This window comes from Saimiri boliviensis, chromosome X (assembly GCF_048565385.1).
Source record: "Saimiri boliviensis isolate mSaiBol1 chromosome X, mSaiBol1.pri, whole genome shotgun sequence".
NCBI lineage: Eukaryota > Metazoa > Chordata > Mammalia > Primates > Cebidae > Saimiri > Saimiri boliviensis.
Genome location: NC_133470.1, coordinates 110,767,868 through 110,778,945, shown reverse-complemented (window position 1 = coordinate 110,778,945; position 11,078 = coordinate 110,767,868).

Here is an 11,078-nt window from a genome sequence, read left to right as displayed (position 1 = left end):
GGGTTTAATTTACTTTGAACCTCTTATTTGCAAAGACATTAAAAGCACCTCTTAGTGGCATAGATAGCACTTAGAATAACATACATTTGTTGTTTTACCCAGATTAAATGATGAACGAAACTTACCACAATGCTTAGTTATGGTATGTAGAGAATAGTAGGAAAGATATAGATATAAAGCAAAGAATTACTTAAAAATGGAAAAATTTCAATGCTGAATGAAATTATGAATAAGTACATTTCCATCTTATCCAGCAGATTAGGAAAAATTTTAGAGCTAGAATTGTGTAATATTTATTTTTTATCGCTCATAATGCCAAAAATAAAATTTTGTGCATAGAATCTATTCAATAAATGTTTATTATATGTTCAGATGGTGTGCCTAAGTAAATTATTTGGCTTAAAGGTTACATATTTAATTCACCTCACACCATTTAAAGATGAAAATCAACAAAAATAATAATCTTACTACTAATTCTTACCCCTTATATTTATTACCAGTGTTCCCTAGCTTAAAGTAAAAATATAGCTGTCAGTGGAGTTCAAAGCACGGATAAGTGAAGGGAAATTCTCATCATTTCACACTCTCTGGGGTAAGAGCAGTATTATCAGTCAACATGTATGTATACGTATGCCCATGGCTTACCCTTTAAGTAGGCACAGTCAGGAGTTGCCATGGTGAATGTGTATACTCTGCCTTCAGAAAGTCCCAAACACACCATAATACTCTTTCCCTGGTCTGGCTCCAGGATTTAAGATTTTCACAGTAATTTCTCATCTCATTAGGTAACCGAAGATTTCCGTTAACAGCATCTTAGTTTTGTGATATTTGTTACTGCATTAAGTAGTGGTCATTTACCCTTAACTTCAGTGAATGTAATAATAAGCCAATAAAGGGTTAAAGTTTGATGAAGGCGAAGAGATCAGCTAAAGTGTGACTAATGGCACACCTATCAGGATGTGGCATGGATTGGATAACAAAGGATGTGGGAAGGACAAAGGCAAAGATAGGAAGCATGTGGCTAGGGAAAGAGAAACTATGAGAAGGTGAAGGAGAAGTATGAGCATGAAATCTGGAGTCATGAGTTAAGAAATCAGGGTTCTAGCTCTGTCATGTACTAGTGCTATGATTTTAAGAGACTTATTTAAGTCTCTGAAAGTCAATTTATTGAAAATCAAATGCTGTTTAGAAACATTTTTTTTTTTTTTTTTTGAGATAGAGTCTCACTATGCCCCCCAGGCTGTAGTGCAGTGGTGCGATCTTGGCTCACTGCAACCTCTACCTCCCGGGTTCAAGCAATTCTCCTGCTTCAGCCTCCTGAGTAGCTGGAATTATAGGCGCACACCACCACTCCCATCGAATTTTTGTATTTTTAGTAGAGACAAGAGGTTCCACCATGTTGGCAAGGATGGTTGCGAACTCCTGATCTCAGGTAATCCACCCACCTCAGCCTCCCAAAGTGCGGGAATTCCAGGCGTGAGCCACGGCGCCTGGCCTACATACTGTACAGAAACACTTAAACCTATTTCTGTTGTGTAGCACTAATATTTGTTGTACTTGTTACACAATAGAACTTGAAAAACTAATATTTTCATATATTTTACAATTTATTAAGTGCAGTAGTTATTCATATTATATCAATTCAAGATAATGTTGGGTATTAACATTTCCTAGCTAATGTTAATCCTAACTAGAGTAGTTTTCCAAATATGTGGAAACAGTCAACAAGTATCTTTGAGTGTTAATATGTATCTCATATTATCTACAGTGAAAAAATTGAGGCAAGACCCTTCCATGTAAAAGACTTAAAGTGTTCCAGGATGTGAGCTTGGCAAGCATGGAGAAAGCATTCACAGTCATTCATTCATTCAGAGAATGTGCATTCAGTTATACCAATATGCCAAGCATAGTTCTAGGCACTGGTATACCAGCAGATAGCTTGAAATGTAAATTTTATGGGGAAAGTTGGTAATAGATTAATAAAATAAACATATAAAGCCAAGTAGTGACAAGTACTATTAAGAAAAATAAGAAAAGGGAAATAGTGACAGTGGAATGATTTTTTTATAGGGTGGGGTCAAAGACTGCCTCTTTACTAAGAAAGCATTTGAGCTGACATCCGAAGTTAATAAACAAGAGACGTCTTCAGGCAAGGGAAAAACCAGTGCAGGTATCCTAAAGCAGGTGAATGCTTGGCATGTTCAACTAACAATAAGTATATCACAGTGGATGGAATGTGGTAAAAGCATTGGATCTTTATCTTACGCTATACACAGAATCAACTCAAACTGAATTGAAGACCTAAACATAAAACCTGCCAATGTAAAACTTCTTGAAGAGAACAGGAGGAAATCTTCTTTACATTGGTCTTTACAATAATTTCTTGGATATGATACAAAAAACACAGGCAACAAAGGCAATCATTGACAAGTAGAATCATATTAAACTAAAAAGTTTCCACACAGCAAATGAAAGAATCAACAGAGTGAAAACGCAACCTATGGAATGGGAGAAAATATTTGCAAATTGTATATCTGGTAAGGGGTCATTATCTAAAATATATAAGAACCCCTATTAATTCAATGGCAAAATAATCCAAACAACCCAGTTAAACATGGGCAAAGAACTTGAATAGACACTTTTACGAAGAACATATACAAATAGAAAACAGCCATATGAAAATGTACTCAATATCACTAATCATCACATAAATAAAAATCAAAACTACAATGATATATTACCTCATAGCTGTTAGGATGGCTATTTTTTTCAGTGTTGGTGAGGATGTGGAGAATTTGGAACCCTTATAAACTGTAAGAATGTAAAATGGTGCAGCTGCCATGGAAAACACTGTGAATGTTCTTGTAAAAATTCAAGTAGAACTATCATATGTTCCAGAAATCCCACTTTGGGTATATGTACACTTGAAGTGAAACCAGGATCTCAAACTATCTATGCTACTATGTTCATAATATTTCATTATATTATTGAGCCATTAAGAAGAAGCAAATCTTGTCACCAAAACAACATGGATGAACCTGGAGGACATTATGCTAAGAAAACCAGACACTGAAGGACAAATACCTCATAATTCCACTTATATGAGATATCTAAAATAGTCCAACTCAAAGAAACAAAATAGAATGGTGGTTGCCAGGGGCTTAGGGGATAGGGAAATAGAATGTTGTTTTTACATGAGTATAAAATTTCAGTTATTGAAAACAAATGAATTCTAGAGATTTTCTGTACAATATAATATCTGTAGTTAACAACATCATATTGTGGTGAAGAATTTCTTAAAGTAGCTCAGAAGTTAAATGTTCTTACTACAAAAATGAGGGAAATTTGGGATGAAACTTCTGAAGGAGATAGATACATGTATTACCTTTATCGTGTCAATGGTTTCATGGTTATATGCATATGTTCAAATCTATTGAATTATGTACAATAAATATGTGCAGATTTTTGTATACCAATTATACATCAATTAACCTAAAATATATTGGCTATTGTCATTAGAATATAACATGAGGGTCAAAATTTTGTTTATCTTGTTCACTGCCACAACCTTCTATTCTCTAGGAATTCCTCTCCTAGGGATGTACGCTATACTTAAGTATTTCTTTTTTTTAAAGGCTCAAAACCACCTCCCCCCTCCCTGCTCAGCCTCTATTTGTAACCTGGCTTTCACTCTGAGTTTCAGATTTATCTCAGTTGCCTACTCAATATCTCTGATTGGATATTTAACCAGTATCACATACTTAACATGGCAAAAATATCATTCTTGACTGCCTCTCAACCTACTCTCACTTTGGTATTTCTTGTTTCAGTAAATAGTACCAAAATTTACCCAGTTTCTTGGGCCACAGGTTTATACGTACTCTCAATTTCTTTCTTATATACATTGTATTTATCAGGAAGTCACATCTGCTTTAATGTTAAAATATATTCCAAATTCAATTAATTCTTACTTTCGCTTCTCTCATCCTAGTCTGTCACCATAATCTCTCTTTTTTGGACTACAGAAATGCATTATAATTAATCTTTCTCCTTCCTTTCTTGTCCTCCTACATTCAGAGCAATCAATCTTTCTTTCTTTCTTCTTTTTTTTGTTTTTTGTTTTTTGTTTTTTGAGATGGAGTCTCTGTCACCCAGGCTGGAGTACAGTGACATGATCTCAGCTCACTGCAACCTCCACCTCTGGGGTTCAAGTGATTCTCCTGTCTCAGCCTCTCAAGTAGCTGGGATGACAGGCGTGCACTACCACACCCAGCAAATTTTTTTGTATTTTCAGTAGAGATGGGGTGTCACCATGTTGGCCAGACTGGTCTCAAACTCCTGACCTCAGGTGATCTGTCCCCCTCAGCCTCCCAAAATGCTGGGATTTCAGATGTGAGCCACCACACCTGGACAAGAGCAATTTTTCTATAAAGTAAAATCAAATCACATCACATATTTGCACAAATGCTCCAGTGACTTCTAGTGACATTTAGAATACAATCCACTCTTGTTTTCATATCATTTAAGGCTAAACTTGATCAGGGTCCTGACTACCACTCAAGCATCTTAATGTGACTACTCTTCCCCATGTTCACTCTTGAGCAGCCCAATGGTCTTCTTGTCCTTCCTCAAACAACTAAGTTTATATGCAATGACTTTTGTTTGCTATTTTCCATGTCCAGAATGCTATTCCCCAAGACTGTTATATGAATGTTTTCATTACCTCATTTAGGTCTCCACATCAGTTGTAGAAAGGCAATGTAGTAATTATCACTAGTTAAATGTATGTACTTGTTTAGGTACTTTATTGTACTCTGCTTCTCACACCAGAATGTGAGTTTCATGAATGGAAGGATATCACTTGTTATTATTGCCACTATATCCTAGTGCCTACCATATTGCCTAATAAATGATCAGGAACTCAGCACACATTTACTGGATCAAAGGATATAGTCCTCAAAATGAATTTTATTCTCAAAATGAGGAATTCTGAGATTTTAAAGACCCTAAAGCATTCAAAACCTATAATGGACATCTTTGTAGGTTTTTCCCCCCAGTATTTGCTACCACTTTCTTCAATTTTAACAGTACACAGAATTTTCCAATCATGTGGTTTTGTTGCATCCACCTCATTTCATGCTCTTGGGATAGGTCTTAAATGTCATAAGTCATATTTTCTATTCACAAGTTAGTGTGATTGGCTCTAGTATAAAGAAATGATGTAAGTCATGCTCATTATGGCCAGTAGGTGTCAATTCTGAGATGTATGTTTGAACATTATGAGAAGCAAACTCACTTTCTTGCTCATTAGAAAGGGAATAAATGTGGACCTTGAAGCTTCTGGCATAGAAGAAATTATACATCTTTGAAGTATACAATTTAATAAGGCTTTGTAAATGTTTAAACCCATGAATCCATCACAAGAATTAAGATATATATCCATAAAACATACCTATCATCCACAGAATTTCCTTGTGCCCCTTGGTAATTCTTCCCTCATGTCCACAGGCACCCACAGTTCTGCTGTCACTATATATTACTTTGTATTTTCTAGAATTTTACATAAATGAAATTATAATTCTGACATTTTTACTGAGAATATTTATTTTGAGATTCATCCATGTAGATGCATGCATAAGTAGCTCATTCTTTTTATTTCTGAGTAGCAGTACTTTGTATGGATATACAACACTTTATCGTTTTTCCTGTTGATTGATATTTGGTTTGTTTTCAGGTTTTCACTACTGTAAATAAAGCTGCTAGTTACATTCATGGCCAAGTCTTTGTATTGACATATAATCTAATTTTTCTTGGGTAAATATATAGAAGTAGAGTACTGGATCATATGGTAAGCACCTTTTAGAAAAACTGCCAAACTGTTTCCTGTTTCCCAAAGTTATTGTAATATTTCACATTTCTGCTAGCAGTGTTTAAGAGTTCCAGTTGCTCCACATCCTTGTCAACACTTGTATGATCAGTCTTTTCAATTTTAGTCATTCTAATAGACTTGTCATTTCTTTATCATACTTTACTTTTCATTTACCTGATGATTAATGGTGTTTACCATATTTGAATGTGCTTAAGTGTCATATCGATATCTTCTTTGGTCAAAAGCCTGTGCAACTATTTTGCCCATTTTATGAATTGGGCTGTTTATTTTGTTAAAGCTCTAAACGTATTTCATATATTCTAGACCCAAATCTTTTATCAGATATATACGTTGCAAGCATTTTCTCCCAGTCTGTGTGACTTGTCATTTCATTCTCTTAACATCAACTTTAAAAAAATGTAAGTTTTAAATTTTTATGAAGTCTAATGTATTATTTCTTTATGTATTCTGTCTTTGGGCTCATATCAAAGAAACATTTTTCTAACCAAAGAACACAAAGATTTGTTAATTAATAGGTTAGGTTAATCTAGAAATTATAGTGTATGGTTTTACATTTATGTCTCTAATCAATTTTAAATTATTGTATATGATGTAAGGTATGAATTGATTTTTTTGTATGTATGTGTATAATTTTTCTGGCATAATTTGTTTAAAGGACTGTCCTTTCTCCACTGTATTGCCTTTGTACTATTGTCAAAAATATTCCTTGATAGAAGTCTAAATACATTTCTGGACTCTATTCTGTTCCATTTACCTATTTGTCTATCTTGGTGCCAATACCACAACAGTCTAATTACTACAGTAGGCTTTATAATAAGTTTTAAAATAAAAAGTGTGAGTTCTCCAACTTTGTCTTCTTTTTCAAATACGTTTTGTCTATTTTAAGTTGTTTCAAACCCATAAAAACATTTAGAATGAACTGATTAATTTGTAAAATGCCTGCCAGTTTTTGATATTATATTGAACTTATAGATCACTTTGGGGAGAATTATCATTTTAACAATATTGAGCCTTCTGACACATGACTAATGTGTATCTCTTCTTTCATTCAGATCTTCTTTAACTTTTCTCATCAATGCTCTGTAGGTTTTAAATTCAGATTGCCTGTACACCTTTTCTTCAGAGATAGCTCTTAGTAGATTTTTAAAATGTTTGATGCTATTTTAAATGATATTTTAAAATAATTTAATTTCATGTTTGTTGCTAGTACATAGAAATGGAATTGCTTTCAGGATATTTATATTATATCTTACCACCTTGATAAACTTACTTATTAGTGCTAGTAGCGTTTTATATAATTTTCTACGTATATGATCTACATTGACTACAAATAAATACAGGCTTACTTCATTCTTTCCAAACTGGATGCCTTCAATTATTTTTCCTGCCTGATTTCCTTGACTAGAACCCACAGTGAAATTTTGAGTAGAAGTGGTGGGAAAAGGCATCCTTGTCTCAACCTAATATTAGGATTAAATAATTCCGCCTTTTACCATTAACTATAATGTTAACTTATAAAGGTGAGGACTTAGAAAGTTGGAGGACTCTCATGTACTTTTCTTTAGTGTCTTTTAACACGATGAAGACATTCCTTTTTATTCCTAGTTTTCTGAGGATTTATAACAGAAATCGATGTTGAATTTTGCCAAATCTTTTTACTGCATCTACCGAAATGATTCTACAGCTTTTGGAAATAATTTAAAGATACAGTTTATTCCATTGATTGATTTTTGGATGTTAATCCAACCTAGAATAAGCTCTATTTGGTCATAATATATCATTCTTTTTATATATTGTTGAATTCAGTTTGCTAAATTTTGTCTAAATTTTTGCATCTATGTTCCCGACGGATATTGGTCTATAGATTTCTTTTCTTTCTTTTCTTGTATTTATCTGATTTGAGTATCAAAGGAAAGTTGTCCTTACAGAGTGAGTTGGGAACTATTTCTGACTTTTTAATTTTCTGAGAGAGTTTACATAAAATTAGTATAATTTCTTCTTTAAATGTTTGGTAGAATTTATTAGTAAAACCATCTGCACCTAGATGGTTTCTTTGTGAGAAGGTTTTTTAAACTATAAATCCAATTTAAAAAAATGGTTATAGGGCTAGTCAGGTTATCTAATTTTTCTTAACCGAGCTTTGGTAGTTTTTATCTTTTAAATATTTTATGTAACATAAATTTTCAAATTTTCTGATATAAAGTTGGTAATAAATTTTGGTACCATCCTTTTAATACCTAGAATCTTCATTATTTTTCAGCGAGATGTCTCATTCTTGTCCTGCTGTGTCCTGCATGCTTTCATTCTTGATACTGAAAGTTTAAGCCCTCTCTTTTTTTCTTTTTGATCATTCTAGCTGTAATTTTTCAATTTTGTTTATCTTAAAAACAGAACTTTAGTTTTTTAAATTTTTGGTCTGTCATTACTTTTTGTTCTGTTCTTTGATTTCTTTCTTCTACTTACTTTGGTTTAAGTTGCTTTTAGTTTCTTGTTTTTATAGTGGAAATTGAGTTAATTGATTTAAGACTTTTCTTCCTTTCGAATACAGGCACTCTATAGTATAAAGTTATGCTTAAGTGGTACTTTTAGTGTCATACCACCATTTTTATACTAATTTTCATTCATTCATTGTGTTCATTAATTATTTTAGTGAATTATTTCTAAAAACTTTGACCTTTAACAAGTGAAATTCATTTTCAAAAGGCATATTATATTCTATAAAATTATTCTCATTATAGTGATTATTCTTATTTAGAAATTTTATTCTATTTCCTCTATTAACTTTATTATCTGAGAGCTACTTTTTAAAATTTGGTGATTCATTTTTCTTCATATGTTTCCCTGAAACTTTCAGCCTAATTAGCCTAAATGTGAAACATTTCAACTGCTGAAGAATACAGATTTTGATTTTGATGTCTGTGTCAGGTAATTAAGGGAGATGACTTAAACATTTGTTTGCATGGAATGTATCCATAGGTTTTCCTCTGGGTGTAGATGTTTCCTTTCCTTTCCTAGAGAATGTATTTTTTGCTTCTCCAGGTCCACTATCCCTTCTGGGAGTCTCTTGAGTCAGGACTCTAATTTCACATATTCTCTTTAGGCTTTATCCTGAGGGAAAATGTTACAATCAGGTTTTTTTTTTTTTTTTTTTTTTTTTTTAACTTTTGTTCTCTTTGTCGGAATTATCTCAGGTTCCATTCTCCTTCTCTTTTAGGTTCATTACTCATGCTGCCAGTCATTCACTTTACTTAAAATGTAGCTCTGAGATTTCTCTCAGAATATGTCTTTATCTTTTCTCCCCCTCTGAGATCTCCCTATAATGATAGTGAAGAAACTTTAAAAAGTTATAAAGCCACTAGGACCAAAGGGGAAGTGATGAAAGCAGATAAAAGATGCTAATATTGTTTCAAAAGATGGAAAGTGAAATGACAAGTGGTAATTGACTTGGGTTTTCATTTTCTCCTCTCTAAGTACCTATAAAAGGAAGGAAGTTGGGGAAAGGGCATCACATGAAACAAACCAAATTTTACTCAGAAACCTCAGAAAATAAAAGAATTGGAGGCATAGGCATTCGGTAACTTTGAGAGCAGGAGGAAAATTGAACTAACAGCAGTAGTTAAAAGCCTATATAAGGAATGCTTTAACAATAGGCCCCATTCCCAACCAACACTTAGAGATGGGCACCACAGCACCACTTGTAAAAAATGGGAATTTTCCTATCTGGTAAAATTAAAAGTGTTGCTTTGCTCTGGAGGACGTCAGGCACAGAGAACAGGAATGAGACATCTCACTAAAGATATAAATTGTGTGAAATTTACATGATTAATTAATTCTAAGAAACCCCACTGCACCCTTCGCTTATTCCCCACATACCTTCGGTCCAGTGAGTATAACTCACTCTATTCCTTTGAAGAACCCGAGTAACCTTTAAGAAATTTTAAAATACTAACTCTTTAGGATACTTGTGTGATATAACTAGGTCTCTAATCAATCACTCAATGGGATATCCACCAGTCACTAAACCTCCCCTCACATACTCAGTTTCTAATCAGCTTTTTTTGTGCTGTTCTTGTTCTTAAACATGACTGAACAGATACTGTTTTTTTTTTTATTTTGAATAAAGCTTTCATCATAAATTTTGAAGGACAAAACAGATTGCACAAGTTGGGAAAGAGTGGGACAGAGACTATTTCAGGAAGCAGTAAACCAAGAAAAAGAAAAATTTTAATATCTTGCAAATAGATTTTTCAACTCATAGAGTAATAAAGAGATGTCTCAAGATGATGATGAATAGAACTTCCAAGATCACAACTATGCAGTAGCACTAGAGACAATCAATTCTGATTGGAGGAGGAGAATGGAGTTATTAAAGAATAATGTCTCCAAGAAAAAAAAATGGGGACTACAAACTATCTCAAGTGTGTGACCATATTGAGAGGAGCTGTAGAATTATGGCAGATACTTTAAAGATAAGTTATGATAGATATAAAGAAAACTAAACAAATAAATATTAAAGTAATTATTAACCTTAGGAAAAATATATAGCTGTACAGAAAATGTAATTATAGTGCACTGCTTGATTCAGATTGAGTATTTTATGTAGTCATAATAATTGGAAAACTAAATGTTGATTTAACAAGTAAATGATGATATGTCCATATTGGCAAGATGAAGTATTAACAATATGTGTGTTGCTGAATTAGGGCCAAATATTAATATTCTAAAGCTGGAAAGCAGAATACAATGTCTAAAATTTTTAAAAGTAAGAAACAACAGTAATAAAACAGTTTTAAAAGAGTTGTGTGTGACTGACTGCCTTTGAGGGGTAGGAAGTGCCGTGGGCAGTTGATTACCATTTTAAAATGATATTTGTAGTACTTTGGCTATTTATAACTATGTACATATATTTCTTAAATAATTTTCAAAGAAAAATTGTAAGTTAAGCAAAAAAAAAGTTATGTAAGTTTATTCTGAGCGCAAATGTCACTGTGTCCTACAGCGCAAATGCAGGGTGGGAGTGAATGTTCTAGCAAATGCACCTCTTTTATATATACTTCATTCATTATTTACCCTGATGATAGCACTAGAGTATTTACTATTCCTTCCATTCGTTAACTGTGAGCTTTGAGCATGTCTCTGAGGATTTGTTAGGGAAGAACTAGTCTTAACTCTACGATAGACCACACTT